At 31.5% G+C, this 18,896-nt stretch overlaps 1 protein-coding gene across 2 annotated transcripts in view; it reads left to right on the top strand.

The window, feature by feature from the left end:
* Positions 1 to 18,896, top strand: part of LOC129963437 (ephrin-B2-like) — a 396,859-nt gene that overhangs the window by 369,750 nt on the left and 8,213 nt on the right. The window lies entirely within an intron of this gene.

The raw sequence follows: 18,896 nt of genomic DNA, 5'->3' as shown, positions 1-18,896 counted from the left end.
CAGAAAAATTCTTTCATGAAAGGACATTATTTTATTATTATTTTGTTAGCGATTTTCTAAGATCTTCAAATGACTTTAAATCATAGTCATATTCTACAGACAGTGCTCGCTCAGTTTACAGCAATTTAGTTAATTTTCACACCAAAATGCCTTGAACAGAAACCAAAACTCGAGCTCTTCCTGAGATCATCTTTGGCATTTCTTAAGCAGCGCATACACTCGAAGATCAAAATTTGAATCCCCTTTTCGAGACTGCAGTGGGAACAAAAGCGCGCCAAGATGGATGGCCCACATCCTTCATCCACGGGTAAACAGGAGGTGGGCTTTGACAAGGAGGCTTATTAACTCGTGCACTTGGAACAATGGCTGCTTGCGAGCACTGCGGAGGTTGGCGAGAATGAATTGACGAGAACATGGGCCTACTTTTTCTTTTCGGTATCAATGCTTCAACTTTTTTTTTCCTTCAAATTGATATCGCGGTTCGTGTAATTTCACTGAAAAAGAGGGACGTCTTTTTTTTATAAGTTTTTAAAGTTAAATAATGGGTATTCTGTATGTCATTGAAGGCAGTATTTTAAAAGAAAATTGATTGAATTCTTGGAGCTCTGCTCATAGACCTGGGATGTGTTAAAGCACATATTACGCCATTTATCATTTGATTCGGTAATTTTTATTTTGTATTTTTGAGATGTCATCGACTACATGAAGTATTTGCGAATGATCAAAAAGCGGCAACGAATGAGCTGGTAGATTTTCTCCATACTTGCATGTTACATCAGTAAGTGGACAATCCATTTCCGAAGTCATATTTAATGAATACTGCATGGCAGGCCTCTAGTGTAAACCACGAAAAATACATATATCTTCCAATCGGTACGTTTGTATTGTGCGAGGGGTGGAAGCCAGGAATATCCTGTACAAAATAAAAATAAAAATGTGTATTTCCAGAATAAACCATTCTAACTTTTATAGCTGAATGCTCCCGATTATTTTTGAAGGAAAAGTTATTGTTTCCCCATTTTTAAAGACTGATGCGAATTTAACATGATCTGATCGAACTGAAACTTAGAATACATAATTTTTTCACCTAATGACAACATTTTAGAATACATAATTTTTTCACCTAATGACAACTTTTTAGCGAGTTTATCGAAGAAATATAAAGAATGAAAAAATTGATGTTTTTATCTTGCGACACCCCACTGACCACTTAAATATATTTTTCGATATTCATGATAACTTGATTCGAAGATTTCCCTTCAAATGCTTTAAATAATATAAATTAATTAACTAATGAAACTTCTGCAATCCAACAATCACATAAACTACTTGTCGAAGAATTTGATCATATTATCATCCTTAGAGGCCTGATATAAGTTCTACAATGAGTGATATGTTGCAGAAGATTCAGAAGTCACATTTATTGCAGCTCATATACTTTGTGCTACAATAACTACACGGTAAATCATTCAGTAATTTTAATATTTTTTTAATAAACAAACCAAAAGAGCACATGATACGCCATAATTAGTATATGGCGTATCATGTGCCTTTTCATCATTCTTGAAAGACATTTCGATAAGCACATATGAAATGGAAGTTTGGATTAAAATTATCAATTTATAGCATTAGTCTAGTTATGAATGGATCAATAGATATTTCAGTTTGCTTGTTTTTGTTCAGTTTTCTTTATTTCAGTATAATTTATTTTGATATGGAGAAATGAAAGAATAAATCATTATTAATTCATCTAACTTATGCATCCTAGATTCCTGTAATCAATATATTTTAATTGCACATCAAAAATTAACATACATAAATTTTTATGTTAACCATGTTTTTTAGCATGTTTTGCTCAAACGCAAAGTTTAGTCATAAAACAGCTTTTTCGATAGAAATAGCTTTTTGATGAAAATTTAAATTTCTCTGAAATTAGAAGCGTGAATGGCTCTTTACTGAAAAGTAAACAATTCTCCTTTACCGATCAATTTCGAATAAGTCGAGGAATAATATCTCTCCAGAGGATCAAATCGAACGCAACCAGACCACGTGACACTCTCGTCTGTGGGGTTAGGAAGGGGGAGGGGGCAAGATTCGAAATGAATCGTCCGAGTGTTCGAAATTTAATAAAGCGAGGTGACCGTTGGCCGGCGCTACCTTATTAATTAATGTCGTTCCCATTTATCAAGCGGCCCACTCATAATTTCAATTTCCCTGCATGGCAACGGTGATTAAATCGCGTCTCGCTCTCCCTGTCAAGACGGCCGGAAACGAACCGCCGCCTGTTGCCAACAGTTGAAATATTTTGATAGGTTTGCCTCGGAGATCTTTGGACTGCAGAGCAGGGCTCCTTTCTGTGGAACTCTGGGAAAAAGGAAGGTGTTTCCATCTGCTGACTGTAGCCCCAGTCGGGGCCTGAACGCAGATCTAATTTGTATTGCAGGAAGTTGACCTATGGCTCAAACTCTACTCCACCAATAACTTGGAATGCAGAGAAAATTTTCCCAAGTTAAGTAATTCCTTCATTGTGATAAGTAAAACTGGATTATAAAGTTGATCTATAGCTTAGGCTCTTAAAGTTACCTGGAACATGAAGGGAAACTTTCTCAAATTAAATAATTTATTTCTCGTAGTAACTGGATCAGCATGTCGTGCACTGACAAATGTCATGTCTAAACTTGCCATTGGGTGGCATTAAAACTATGGAAAGTGGCTTCCTTTGTAAACATTCAGAATGAATCATTTCGCAAGTGCCGCTGTGTAGTATAAATCTTTCCTCATCTATTCTGATTTAGAAAATGAGTTCTATTTCAGTATCATACCTACATCAATTTAGTGAAAATCGTGGATTGTTTTAAGCCTGGTTCACAATAACTATGATAAAAAGAAAATGCGCCCTATCAAAATGTTTAAAAATTGATATAGAGTTTTTTCAGAGAAGCTGGTTCTTGATTTCATCAAAATTGTAATTAAATTTCTGTTCAGGAACGGATTTCTTATTTAGAAGGAATCCAATCGTAGCGTACGATGTGTTCTTTCATTAATATTAAATTAAAACTGGATGGGATTTCTGTCTATGTCTATCACAAGAACTGTCTCATACAAAATTTATGCATCGATAGAATGCATTTGTCTTATTACTTTTTAAGGAAAGTTTGACGAAAGATTCACAAATATGCATACCAAAACAATACTTATAACTCGCAGCGAGGCCACAAAAGTATCCGATACCTTATAGAAATTGAAAAGCACCGGCAAACAATCTCAGTCAATGAACGCGGACATTAATTCTGTGATAATTGCCTGCCAACGTGTATAGCACGCCGTTGCCGATTTTCTGACATAAGCATTTTGACGTGCGGGCGCGTCTTCCGAGCGAAATGGTTTATGCGTATTATGGAGGCAGGTGAATGTGAGTTTGCTGTGAAGTGTATTAGCTATGAATTAGATTTATATCCATGCCAAATGTATCAAATACAAGATTGTTAAGTACAAAATAGAAACACCATGTCCTATTAGCACTCAAGGAATGGATAGTTTTACTGAGGAATGTTGTGAAATGTTGCTATGTGGGCATACATAAAAAAGTACTTGAATTGCAGTGTGCTTGGCTAAGAACATCTGGGATTAGACAGAACGATGAACATTAAGTAAAGATTCTTGAAATTGTAGAATTTGACAACATCCGAAACAATCACAATGTTAAGTTTAATATCTTAATTTTTTTAAAATTATGTCAAATTATATTATTTGAACAACGAAAACGCCACTAAAGGTTCATTTTATTTTGTTATATTTAGAAGATAACATATTAAATTGACTTGCCAAAAAAATGTATTAAAAGGAAAAAAATTGAAAGTGTGCTCCTATTATATTTGAAAAGATTCTTTAGAACTGTGCGTGTATACACCAGAACTCTTTGCCACTTCGAAATAAACAGTTAAGTCTTTGTAATTCAGTGTTCAGTTATCGAAAATTAAAGTTATTTGGGAACTGTGAATAAAATTATGTGATTCAAATGCATCAAAGCCATTCACCAAAAGATGAGGCATCGATTCTTGTGTCTGAAGAAAAACCCCTTCTTAGACATGCGGTAACCTAGAGTTGCCGACCAGTGCTTTAAGGCAAATTTCGACTTCCGACCACCTGTAACAAGCAGTCACCCCCAAACGCAATTACTGCACCGAAATTGGATTGACGCCATTATTAAATGATTTCCACCCCTCCTTCTCCAATCACAGCTTCCCGGAAGTCTCGCGAATCGTTTGGAGATGAAGAGATGGGAAAGGATATCTCGGAAATATGAATTGGTACATTCCCAGAGAAAGTTTTCGGTCCGCTTTATTCAAACTAATAATTTGATGATCAGGGCCCATTTATTTTTAAACATAATCTACACCATAGACAGCATCTAAAGGATATTATTATTTTTAACAATTCTTTATGACTATTATCTATTATATTCGGGATTCTCTTCTAAAAAAATGATTACTGTCTATTATATTTGGGATTCTCTTCTAAAAACAATGATTACTGTCTATTCTATTTGGGATCTAATGGGGTATTTATAATATATAGTCGAAGAGGTCTTCTAAAATTAGAACACTTAGAATATAATTTAACGACACAATAACGAAAATGACACTTAGAATATAATCTAATAATGAACTCGGAGAAGGATCATGGGAAATATACCTTGATGTTAATAAAGTAACGCCATCTGTTGTATCAGAAAAGAAATTAGTAGAGTTATGTAACCGCTACAACTGTATAAAAAAAATGGTATTTTGCTATCAAGATACCCAAAATAGATATTTTCAGCTGCAACTATTTTCATAGAAAATTGCAGAAAAAATTCAAGGAATCAGTTATTTTATAGATTAACTTTTATATTAAGTATTTTGAGAAATGATTTAAAGTAATTTCAACTTTAAACATCAATTTTTACTCGTTTGGTGTTATTCACATTAACGAGGTCAGAATGCACAAGATAGTAATTATTCTTAAATTAAAGAATAATATTTTTTTATTGATGAACATGACCTCTGAGTTAAAAAAGAAACCATCATTTTGAAAAATTATTCAAGATAAAAAAGAAAACAAGGTATTTAAATTTCAGACTGCTGTTGCAGACTTCTAAAGATATTCTTATTACTTAAGATCTTCTTACGATTTCTAAAGATAAATCTTATTCTAAAGATACTAATTATTTTCTTTTAAAAATGTTTTTGGATTTTAATCAAAAGGATTTGCTATCATTATTTCAAAATTTATCATATTTTACTTCTTTTTGCTTCAAAATTTTAAACTGGTTTATTCGATTATTTTAGTTTCTCCTAGTCAGAATTTTCATTTTATGAATACATCCTTTTTCATGGTAAGGTTTCATATTTCTAACTTAGTTTTTTTTTTCTAATCATATATCTTGTTTATATGTTATGAAACAAAATACCATCCTTTAATTTCAGAACCCATGATTCATAAGAAGCCCTAAAAAACTTTTAATTTGAATCCTAAATAATGGGGTTCCTAATTCTAAGTTGAATTTTCATTTAAAAAAAAAAAAAACATGAAACATAATCATTTGAAAATCAAATCCCACAAAATTTTGAACCGTCCTCCTTGCCAATGTTATTTCATTGAGTCGATGGTTTTATTCGTTATTTTTAAAACTCCTACTACTAAAAAAAAAACGTTTTTTTCTTTCTTTTTAAATTTTTTTTCGGCAAGTGATTAAAACTAACTCCCAAAAACATCGAAGTGAAAGTTCAAAGATTGCAGATGAAGAGAGGAAAAGTAATCTTTTTCTCACTAATTAGTTCTTGTGTCTTCCTATTTCTAACGAAGCCTTCTTTCTTTTCAAATTCCTGCTCATTATTTTGACAAAATTAGGATGATGGGTTCACCTTTCTTTCTGGCGCAGCCAATCAGGGTTTAGGGGGAAGCAAATGACACAGCCCACCCTCTGCCTCATGCTGTTCTCGTTTTACACGCTGTGTGAGCATTATTCAGATTTTTCTTTGTAAGCAAATTGAGACAGTAAAAGCTGGATCCCTATTATACGAAATGAAAAGAGGCCCTCCCCCCCCCCATCCACTTCCGATTTTTGCTTTGTGTGCGTTTATAAATTTTCCATGCAAAAATAGGTTTAATTGGTGTATTGAGCTTCTCTGTTATGTCTTATGGAAGTAGAATTCATGTAAACTGATGTAGAATGTGAAGTGATGGATTAAAATGTTTGAGACTTTTTACCATATAATTACAGCGTCTTAGATTCAAAAATTGCCCATGAGTTTAGTTTTCAAAGTCAAATGGGCAGGCATAGATCCAAAAATGCTTTAATCGGATACGGGGGAAGTTAAACGTAGAGATTCATCGAGAGCTTGAGATCAAGTTTTTATTGCAATTAAAATATTATCTCTTTGTATAATTCATATGAAAGTATATAAACACCGAATAACTTTTTTTTTCTTCGTGAAATGAATTGGAAAGGAACCAAGAAAATGCATATAAAAGATTAAAATATTTAATGAAAAGTTTCCGATTAGTATGCTTATTAGTGATGAATATTATTCAATTCATGTTCATTAATTTCGATAAAAAATGGTTTAAACTCTTGAATATGAATAAAGGTTTACTTAAATGTTTGGCAAAACAGCAATTTTTTTCTTGTTTTCAAATTTATTATTGCATCAATACCATTATGCTATCGCCATTAATGGAAGGATTTCAATTATTGCTTTAGTTATATATAATAATAAGTAATATACGTAATAATATATGTCGTACTTGCATAACTTCTGCCGTTTTTCGAAATAAGGCTCCAAAGCCGTCAAAATGGGCATCTGCCTAGGGACACAAAACTTTGTTTGAAGCAGAGATTTTTTTTTTTTTTTTTTTTTTTTTTTTGTGGTTGTGGTGGGGTATTTTCAGAGTACAGTACACTCCCGATTATCCGCGGAATTGGGTGGCGCGGCCACCGCGGATAACAAAAATCGCGGATAATCCGAAAAAAGCTAAAAACGGGTATAGCAAAAGAGAAAACAGTCATTCCAACTTTGAAAAATCGTTTTATGTACAATAAAACGTAAAATAAACAGCAGGAAATGTTTAACTAACGTTTAATAGTTTAGTATATCACTCAAAACTAACCCAAAATGCATTTTGTTAATGAAAACAGAAAAGTGCTTTGTGCAGACGAGTGGCGTCAACGATATACAGAAAAATTAATACATATGTACTGTTTTAATACTGTAATGTATTATGTAATTTCAAAAGCATAACTGTAAAACTACACCTTTTTGAAGAAATCGGTCATTTGTGTTTGCTTCTTGCTTTGGAAGCATTTTCTTTTTGCTTGGAAGCAAAAAAAAAAAAAAAAACTTAGTGCGGCAGGCGCGGATAACCTGCCCGCGGATAATCGGGAGTCTACTGTATTTATTTTGTGCTGTGTATTCAAACTCATTCAAATTAAAACCATTTCGTTTGAATTTCAGAACCTTATTCTTAGGATTTTCGTTATGTTTTATCAATTTTTTACTGCAAGTGAATGACATAGTAGTAGTTAATAGCCCTAGCAAATTTTGGATTAGAATGTTTACATTGTATCAAAAAGCTGTATAATTTTTTTATTTTATTTTGTTTAAAATTGCTTTTAAATTCAATTGGAAAATATTCATTCGCTAGTCAAAAACCCTTGAAAGGAGCCCATAATTAAGCGTTTTATTATTTCAGTCATATAATATCATTTTATTAATGAAGGCAAAATTATTAAAATTAATTCAATAAAAAATGTATTTTTGTAAATTTGATGGAGGAGGAAGAAAGGTCAGACAAAATTTATAATACAGAAGGTTTCAAGAAGAACCAAGTCTGACTCTGAGTGACTCTTGCATACAAATTTAAATAGTATATCACACAGACTCCCAGCCGGAGCGGAACCGCTCCCTTCATTTTGTAATGGAACCTTACATGGGATGGTAGAGGATACAGAGGAAACAGTATTTTAATATTTGAAGTGATTCAGCGATTAATATTTGAAAGTTTTTATTATATTTTTTAAGGGTTGATGGCCCTGAAAAGATTGGGACTTGGATTACAATAGAGTTTTTATCCTGCATTTGATTTGTCAATTAAATGATCTGTTATTGTATAGTTTTGTCGAATAAAATAGAATGAAATGAATTGATATAATTATTACTTTTAATAGTAATTTTAATATTGTATTGTGTTTTTAAAAATATTTCGCATCATGTGATATAAAAACGATTTAAACAGTAATTTAAATAGCCATGATTAGTTTTAAATACAAGAAATTGAAGTAGAGGACTCCGTAAATTATATATTTTGTATACGACATGAAAACTATCGAAGTGCACTTTTCTGGGATTGGTTAGAAAGAATAAACATTTTCCTCTTCGCGCACGCTTCGTTTGCAATCTTTTCCTCTCTAAAAACTTTCCTTTATCTCGGGGGCGTCTTAGTGTTTGCACCACTCTTGTAATTATTCCTGGGATCGCTTGGCTTTTGAGGATTATTTCAGTTTGGTAATTATGGGACTACATTTTTTTCCCTCCATCTTTCAAATTCTGCGATTATTATTTCTCTCCCCCCCCCTTCTTCTTTACGAAGAGATTTTGGAAAGTTTTTAAGTTGCATTTAACGGTTTTCCTCGTCGGGACGAGGGGGATCTAACGAACGCGATGCACGTTTTAATTAGAACGTTGGCGAACGCGTGGCTTTGTGATTAGCCATCTTTGCTCGTCTCTTGCTGAACATAAAAAAAATGAGACTGCGTCTGAGCTGTTTGAGGAAAAGTGAAGTATTTTCCTTTCTCCCCCGAAATAAACCATAGCTTTTATATAGCGAGAGCGAAAGGGACTGAAGTGATAAGGACAACAATGAAGTTTACTAGTAATTCAAACTAGCCGCCTTTGCAGACCAGCTTGCTCGTAAGATTGTTGATTTTTTTTTCTTTTCTTTTTTTTTAGATTATTAAACGATTAATATGGTATGCATTTTTTAAAAATGTCAGCTTATTTCATAGAATTTGAACTGAATCATTCTGCAACAAATTATTGTGGGCACAAGGTAAAAGTGTTATATATTATGAAATATAAGCGGAAGTGAAAATCCTATTTCGGAATTAATGATAAAGAAAAAGTAATTTTTTATCTTAATTTTAACATTAGCAAAAGCACGCGATTCAATATTTTGATGAATGAATTTGAATTTCATAACATTAAAAAAAGCAACTGAAGTGAGCATTATGCCGGGTTTACAAGACGGCCAGTAGGCAAAGCATGCGCAAAAAGGGACTGATGTTTCCCACAATTTCATAATATAGATTCAGTCATTGCATTCTCGGCTATAAATTGCTGTTTTGTCATCCCTGGAATTTTCTCTTTCACTGCGTGTCGTATTAAAATAATGGATATTTACAAAAAGAATGAATTTGATGAATGAATTTGAATTTCATAACATTACAAAAAGCAACTGAAGTGAGCATTATGCCGGGTTTACAAGACGGCCAGTAGGCAAAGCATGCGCAAAAAGGGACTGATGTTTCCCACAATTTCATAATATAGATTGAGTCATTGCATTCTCGGCTATAAATTGCTGTTTTGTCATCCCTGGAATTTTCTCTTTCACTGCGTGTCGTATTAAAATAATGGATATTTACAAAAAGAAAAATGGTAGAATAAAAAAGCCAACATACCTATATTTGGAAAACTATAGAAAAGAAAGGGCAAATAAAATGAAAACTTCTCATCGGAAAGGACAAAAAGAAAAAAAAAAGGTCGAAATTAATCTATGATAAGTGATACATTTTTTCACGTTGAAAAACTCGTCAAATTCTACAGATGCATGCGCTGTAAGAAAAAAATACAATACAGCGGAATGCTGTTCTCCCGTCGGGACAATTACTTGCCATCGACTGGACAGTATTTTTCAACCTTTTTACGCATGCGGTACCTACTGGCAGTCTTATAATGGCCGAGTGTAAACCCAACATAACTCTTAAAAACTTTTTTTCAAAAAAAAAAAAAAAAAAAAAACTAAACCGAACCTAACATTAAAAGCATCGTAATATTGTAAATCAAACTTGAAGAATTTATTAAGAAAATTAAAGAAAAGTTTATTAAGTAAATAAAAAAACTATAGAAATGAAATCGAAATCATTAAAGAGATTATTTTTCGAGTTTTAAGATAATGCAAGAACTTTTTTAGAAACTTAATAGTTTTAGACTCATTTATTTCCAGTAGGTAAGTCATAGCGAGTATCCATAGTGATAGATAAGCCTATTTTCACTCTCGATTATTAAGCTTTCCAATGAAAGTTTATTTCTTAATTTCTTTTACATCTTCTGACTGAATGAAGTGTTTGGCACTGAGAGCATCATTTATAATATAATACTTTTATTTAATTATCGTAGTATTAAATTAAGTGCAGCTATAAAAACGCTGAATATAAAGCAGTCTGCTGTAACTTTCGTACATCGACATGTTTACATTTCATTGCTGCCATTCCCTAATAAGTAATAAGAGCAATTTCTGTACCATGTACATTATTGTTTTATATAGAAAGATTTATCTATAACACCATGGAACAATTATAAATCGAAGTAAGTTTAAATCCTTCATGAACACTTGTTATGTGCGTACTGCTCATATGTGTGCGGATCACCATATATCAATTATAGCACATAATAATGTTTTATGTCTAGGACGTGACGTCACCTCTTGCATAACTAGAACTTTCAGTACAGAAGAATCGTTTGCATTGTTATTTAAAATTATTTATTTTGCAACGATCTTGATTTATTTTAATATATATGAACTGGACTGCCTAGAATCGAATCGTCAATTTTTCAACTTGATTATGCCAAATGCGGTATGTTTCCCCCTCTTTTTGTGTGTGTGTGTGTGTGTGAAATTTGATATATCTTTAAGTAAAATTTAAAATTTGATAAATTTTGAAAAAATTTTAAATTATAAAAAAAAAATATCCAGATTTGTATGATTCTATGTAGTGACAAAAAAAAAGTTTCGAAACCAATGTTCCGATTTCTTTTGCCATAAAATATTTCATTGTGAATATTCATTTTGTCACAAATCATAAAAGTCAAAATGGTTTATTTGGACAGTGTAAGGAAAATGTGACGGTATTAAGGTTTACAATTTTATTGATCTAAACGCTTATTTTTAATGAAAACTGGGACATTCACCAACAACTAATGTTAAGGATTTTAAGGAAACTGACTTTGATTGGGATAGTTGATCCCTTTCCCATTCTAAAAGAATGGACTATATATAGAAGGAAAATAAGTTGAAAGTGGAATATCTTATTAGCATGCGTTGAGCCGTGGAGAAACAATATTGAGAAACTAGATCCTTTTAAGTATGAACCGAAATAAGTTTTTACTATCTTTAGAGAGCAGATCTATAGAGAAGGACATATTAATGTAAAGGACTGATTTGTGACGCTGAGCAAAATCTTCATGTAAAACTTGTATAAATAATCTACATTTATTTATTAGTTTTTACTATCTTTAGAGAAGAGATCTATAGAGAAGGACATATTAATGTAGAGGACTGATTTGTGACGATGAACAAAATCTTCATGTAAAACTTGTATAAATAATCTACATTTATTTATTAGTTTTTACTATCTTTAGAGAACAGATCTATAGAGAAGGACATATTAATGTAGAGGACTGATTTGTGACGATGAACAAAATCTTCATGTAAAACTTGTATAAATAATCTACATTTATTTATTAGTTTTTACTATCTTTAGAGAACAGATCTATAGAGAAGGACATATTAATATAGAGGAATGATTTGTGACGATGAACAAAATCTTCATGTAAAACTTGTATAAATAATCTACATTTATTTATTAGTTTTTACTATCTTTAGAGAACAGATCTATAGAGAAGGACATATTATCTTTAGAGAACAGATCTATAGAGAAGGACATATTAATATAGATGAATGATTTGTGACGATGAACAAAATCTTCATGTAAAACTTGTATAAATAATCTACATTTATTTATTAGTTTTTACTATCTTTAGAGAAGAGATCTATAGAGAAGGACATATTAATGTAGAGGACTGATTTGTGACGATGAACAAAATCTTCATGTAAAACTTTTATAAATAATCTACATTTATTTATTAGTTTTTACTATCTTTAGAGAACAGATCTATAGAGAAGGACATATTAATGTAGAGGACTGATTTGTGACGATGAACAAAATCTTCATGTAAAACGTGTATAAATAATCTACATCTATTTTTCATCAAAAAATTATTATTAAAAAATTTCAAGAGACTTTTTATTCAATTTCGACCAATAATTTAAAAATGTATTTCATGAAACATGTAGTTTTTATCATAATATGCCTAACAGCAATTTTGAGATAAAAGACAAAAAAACATTTTCACCATTTTTGTTTAAATGGAGAACGAAAGGGAATTAAATATTTCTTTGAAATATAAGAAGGAACCAGTACTTTTTCTTATCATTGCTTTACGAACAAAAATCAAAAGTTACAAAAAATAATAAAATTCAGAATTATTTATAATCTCTTAAAAGTATTTCGACTTTTTTTTATTTCTTGTTTAAGAACTTTCTAAAAAACAGCCATGAAAATAAGATATGAAATTAAGTACTTAGACAGTTTATACAAAATTTAAGCCTAATTTACTTTTTTTAAATATTTTATTTAATATTGATGAATTAAAAAACATTCCATAAATTTTTCAGAAGTGAAATTCGGCAGTTTTATTTCGTTTCAGTTAATTTTTATTCTGATAAAAGTAAAGTGTATATTATTAATAATTCTTTAGTGCCCAGATTTGTGTGTTTGATTAAACAAAAAAAAAAAATACAAAGGCTTTAATTTTTATAAAGAAGACGCACATTAAATGATACCGATTTTCCAAACTTTACGACTTGCGCCATTTTTATCTGATTTTTCGCAAATTTACTGAAACTATTTTATGTTAGTGAATAAGAAAAGCGTTAAACCTTCCATCATTGGAAAAAGATTAATTTCTGAGAAAAGGAAGGGGGAAAAAAAGAAGAAATAAGTCTCTGAAGAAAAGAAAGAACTCTTTTCAGATTTCGAAAATCATTTTCTTTCATTCATTTTTTTTTAAATCTTAACTTTTCTTAGAAAACAGCCGCCTGGTCTTTCTGCAATCTGATGATATCGAAATACAAAAGGCCATGGGAATACTGAGAATTAATTTTTGATTTTACATTTTTTAACTATTACTTTTATCGATTTTCGCTTTTATTTTTGAATGTGTAATGAATGTAGTTAAATAAATCAATAACGAAATCTTTAAATAAAAAAAAGAACATGTTACTGCTCTATAGATTTAATTTTTAAGTTCAAGTAAATCCGTGTATAAGTAGTTCATGCTAATTACTTAGTCAAGAACATATAGTCAGGGAGAAAAAAAGACATCAATAGTTCCATAAACATGAGCACTATATTTTTTATATTTTTATATTGATCCAATTCAAGGCTGTAGAACTCTGTATGAAAACTAATTGAATTTTCCTTTATAAGTTATTCCCTTTTAATTTTCTATTCACCCAAATAATTTCAAAATATATAATTGGTTAATATTTTGAAACAATCTGGTTTTGTAAAAATCAATATTATCATTGTTAACCCTCTCATTTAAAAAAATAATTCAAGTTTTGGTGCCTCAGAATACTAGAAAGTTTGAGTTCCTCTTTCAAATATAAGAAAAATGAACTTCTCCTCAGAAAACTGCAATGGCAAGCTATGTGATGAAGAGTTTGATATATATTAAAGAAGATCTCATTTTTTTTAATTTTATGGCTATTAAACAAATGTACATCGTTGAGAGTTCTCATAAAACCACCTTTCCCGCAATCTCATCTGTGGGCGCGTCTCTAATAAACAAAGTACTCGCCTCTGGTACTCAAACACATTTAATGGAAGGTGGATGAAATTTTGCAATTATATCCAAGCGTCTCGGTTGTTCTCATAACTGAATGTTTAGTTTCTGAAATTCATTGTTTAAGATGCATTATGTAAAACATTACATATTGCAATTATGGTAGTATGAAAAGATAAATTAGGTATAAAGACAAGTGCTAATGGTAAAAATGTCGTTTTCTGAAAACCTGGTATTTGAATTATTGTATAGCAATGTATTTTCCATTCATTAATAGCCTGTCGAATGCATTTATATGATTTAAGGCTTTAAATTCAGTCAGTAAGATGATACTTAAAAGAGATCGTTTGCATTGGATCATCAACTTTCTTTAAAAACCACCAGAATTAGCATTCCCTTCAAACCTTTAATGAGTGCCTCATTGAGATTCAAAAATAAGATGCATTCTTCTGCTTATGATGATACATTAAATCTGAAAGTGAAACCCTTTTGTATCCTGATGTCTTGCGATTTAGCAAACTTGGATGAAAGTCGCTAAGATCCATGTCCCTTGATGATAATGCTGGCCATCCGTTAACGGCATGGTGTGCTGTGTATAAAGCACCTTTCCATTGTTTCCATAACAGATAAGAAACTTCCAAAGAAAGTAACCAAACGATATCTTACTATAATAGAGGGCAATAATAGGACGATGATAATAATTCCCTTTTGTCGAAGGGACATCTCTCTAATCTTTCCCGGGGATGGAAGATGGCTTCATTTACTCTCGGCGACCCCGACAATCTCGGCTGCGTTCCATCTTCGTCAGGGTCTTCTCTTTTCTGGGTGGGGGTGGGAGATAGATCACCCCCAGGAGGAGGGGGGGTTGACCATCGGTCTTCCTCCGTCAAATCCTTATCGGCTGCGGAGCCCCGAGGAAACGCCCCAAGATCGTCTGCAGAGATGTGACCCCAAGGAATTGGGGACAAAACCAGAGGGTGATCGAAGGATCTTCTTTCTTCTGCTTTTTCCGAAACGTGGTTGTAATTAGCAGCAGTAGATAGAAAAAAAATGGTGGTGATTTGGCGGATGATTTTCTCTTATTAAGCTCTTCTTTTTCTTGCTAAGGACTGATGGCTTCTAAAATGGTGGTTTACTGATTTGTTTTATATTATTTTGTCGATGCTTTTGTATACACACTTATTTCTTCATCTTTTCATTGTTAAGAATAACTTTTTTAATTAATTCTGCGTACTTAAAATTTTTTTTTCAGCTGGCAAGTGAATTTGATATGATTTCTATAAACGCTTTAAAAAGTTTATATGTAAAAAGTATCACAAAATTAAAATCGAAAATACTATTAATAATAATAATTTCAAAACTGTGTGCAATATGTGTTCTGTACAAAGGAACGCAATACTTAATAATCACATTTTTTAGATTTCTTTAATTGTTATTTCCACTGACTTGGTTGTAATTTATTTTATATGTTTAAAAATAATATACTTCTGTGGTGTAGTAAATGAACGTAATTTTTTTTAATAAGATGATTATATAGCATATTCTCGTCTTTCAATACCTTAATGTTTGTTATATAATTTTCTCATTATATAAGCACTATAAAAGAAAAGAATAAAATTTATTCACGGGTTTTAACCCTCATTTGAGAAATTCTTAATGTCAAGTCGAAAAATAGAAATTAATTCCTTTCCGTTTATTATGAATATACAACCCATATATTCAATGAGTTTTCATTAATCAGTAGCCTTCCAGTCTCGAACCGAATTAGAATCGACTCTCGTATCAAAAACTGTTCCGTCTTAAAGCCTAAATTCTAACACGAAACCACTATGCCTTTGATGATGTAAAAGGAACAAATTTTAAATGAATATTTTGCGATGTTTTTAGCTATGTCGATATCGTAGTATCCTCGATTCGGGGCTTCTAAGCAATGGCAGCTATCAAATCTTTATTATAAAACTTCTTCATTAGGATGAGCTAATTATTCACTTAATTTGAATAATCTTTTCGTCTTCAAACCTCTCAAAATTGTATCAGCTGATTGGCTTCTCTACGAACTAGGTATATAATTTCAAACTCCCAAAATTAACGCAAGATTTGAATTTGCCACCACTCGTGCAGTAAAGTGTTGGTAACTTTATTTAAAAAACACCTTTTAACGGCTGATAGTGTAGGGTTAGTAAAATTGGAGCGTTACACGATAGAAAAAAAAAACTGTTTTTTTTTTCTTTAAATTTTTATATTTTAATTTAATTTCTTTAATTTTTTATATTTTTATATTTTAATTTTTCTAAAGTACACAGGTTATGTATAGACTAATATCTAGGGCAAATAGTCTCCACGGCTTTTCTGGCACATACGCACTCTTTTATCGAAGTTGTCCATGATTATTTTGCATAAATGTGGCTGAATTTCATTGATGCAGCGTTGAATTTCCTCTTTCAATGCGAGCGTGCTTCTGGCCTTGTTGGCATAGACCAAATAAAGCCATAAAAAGAAATCCAGTGGTATTAAATTTCGCAATCTAAGGGACCAATTCTCAAATTTTTTGGACTATAGACGTCAGACTTTCCTTATTTTTGAAACATTGTTCAATAATGAAAACACGTTGTTATATTTTGTGATGTTCCATTTTTATTATCCCTAAACTATGAGCTGTCAAATGGTTTTTTTTTAATAGGGTTGCCAACACTTTACTTCACTTTTTGAACGAGAGGTGTTTTTCTAGGACTTTGGTAGAAGAAGATATATAGAAATTTTTTTGAATCCGAATTGTTAGAACCATCGCAGCAGATAGATTTTCTGAAAAGAATCGATATAAATTGTTGAGTATTATTTTCAAATCGAAAACAAAACGACTAGCTGAAAGCAATTCTTGTTCTGTAGATCAAGTTTAATATGAGTATAGATTGAACACTCATGTACGGTTTTAGCTTAACAGTAAAATAAAAAATATACATTTGACACAATAGTATTACTTTCACCGACGATTTTATTTAGGAAACTGTTTGACCCGCTGGATGATTTCAATTGAGAAAGAGAACTTGCGATCGTGACCAAACAGTTCGGGAAAAGAGGGGGGTGGGGGATCTTCCAGGATCGCGCCACGTAATCTATTTGCGTATGTATATCGAAACAACCGCTTACGCGAAAACGGACGCATTTAAATAACTGGTAAATCTCATATGTATATTTCTGCATGGAAATGCTGTATAACGAAGGCCCGCGTGCGATTTTGTTCGTCATATTTCCGAATATCGATCCACGAGAGAAAAGCATTTGCACGTAAAGTAATTCGTTAAAATTTATGAAGTAAACAAAAATTCTTTTTCTCTCATGCGTGTTGTTTTTGTTTTCTGTGTCGGCTCTGCAGATAAAAATAAAACTCCTTATTCTCCCGTTCCTTCGCTCATGGGTGCAGAATTTCTATTTCGATTCTTTTTGCCATGCCAAGGGAAACAATGATGAAAAGGGTTTTCTACCTCTTGTGTGTTTTCTTTTATTCTCAATTTATATTTCCTCTTCTAGGGTTCCCATTTTGAATATACCAAGAAGTTTTCCCTTCGAAATACTTTATTTTTTGGTGGCTTTAGTCTCTGCCTTATGTTTTAATTTTCGATTATAAATATTCTTTTGAAAGTGTTCATGACGGCGCTTATCATAAAATCCAACATCCATCATTTCTGCCTTCCTTAATAGAAAGAAGCTGTTCGTTTTATCATTTAAAGGTTCTTAAATATAGGTTGGCGATGTTTGAGATTTTTTAATAGTTTCTTCCTTCAGATTTTATAGTTTTATAAACAAACAAATAAAAAATAATGTTGATAAAATTATCATTCCATAAAGTATTTCAATAAAATTTACCGAATAACGAACTACATAATCATTTATTTCTCAATATTTTAGTCCCGACAAAGCATTTTGGGCAAAGATAAGATCTTTTCTTGTGGACAAAAAATGTTTTAAGAAGAAACTGTCATTGTAATTTGTCATATATGAGAATTCATATAGTTATAAATTTGCTGCCAACGTTCGCTTGGAGACTGGGATACATTCATTTCAATCTGTTGTATTCTAATAAAGTTCGATGATTAATTGACGGTTGAAAAAAAAATGGTTTCGATTTGATGATTAAAAAAAAGGAAAGGATTTGATTTGATGGTTAAAATTGACGATTAAAAAAGAAAAAGGATTCGATTGACGGTTAAAATTGAATAATTCTATTCCAATAAATTTCAGTGTTAAAAAATGAATTAAATAATTATATTCTAATAAATTTTAATGTTTAATTGACGATTTAAAAAGGAAAGGATTCGATGTGATAATTGATGATTAAAAAAGAAAGGATTAAAATTTTAAAAAATGGTAAATTTGTCACACTTGATTAAAATGTAATCCCAGTTTCCAGGACCGTATGCTGACGTAATCCTTTTCCTTGACTAAAATATGTATTACTCCTAAATACAATTATATAAATCTTTAATTCCATATATTTTAAACAGCATAACAAGGTAGCAAGGTCGCGTATCAAATTCCGATTCCAAAAGACAGATCCTAAGACTGGCTCTCAAGCATATGAATATAAATTGGCCTACAGAGTTTCACCAACTTATTTCCACTAGAAGTGCTTTTCAGAATTTCTGTAAATTTATTGTTGACATCTGTAATCCTTCATAACTGTTAAATTTTCTTCTTTTTCTTATGTGTTACATACTTACTTCTGTAAGCCCCGTGTGATACTTTGTGGCGCACGGGGTTTTTATAAATGTTCAATAAAAAAAAAAAATCTCCCGTCTTTCTCTCTAAATGGAGCTGATGCATGTTAACTCTATAGATGTTAAATCTTTCCCTCATGAACGATGAGCAGCTAAAGTATTCTCTGCGATATCTAATCATGGTTCCAAATTACAAAGTCCATCCCTAAAATGTCCCAGTCTTTTAAATAGGTAC

Source organism: Argiope bruennichi, chromosome 3, assembly GCF_947563725.1.
Source record: "Argiope bruennichi chromosome 3, qqArgBrue1.1, whole genome shotgun sequence".
Lineage (NCBI taxonomy): Eukaryota > Metazoa > Arthropoda > Arachnida > Araneae > Araneidae > Argiope > Argiope bruennichi.
Note: the sequence above shows the minus strand (reverse complement) of the source record. Positions and strands in the feature narration are given on the sequence as shown.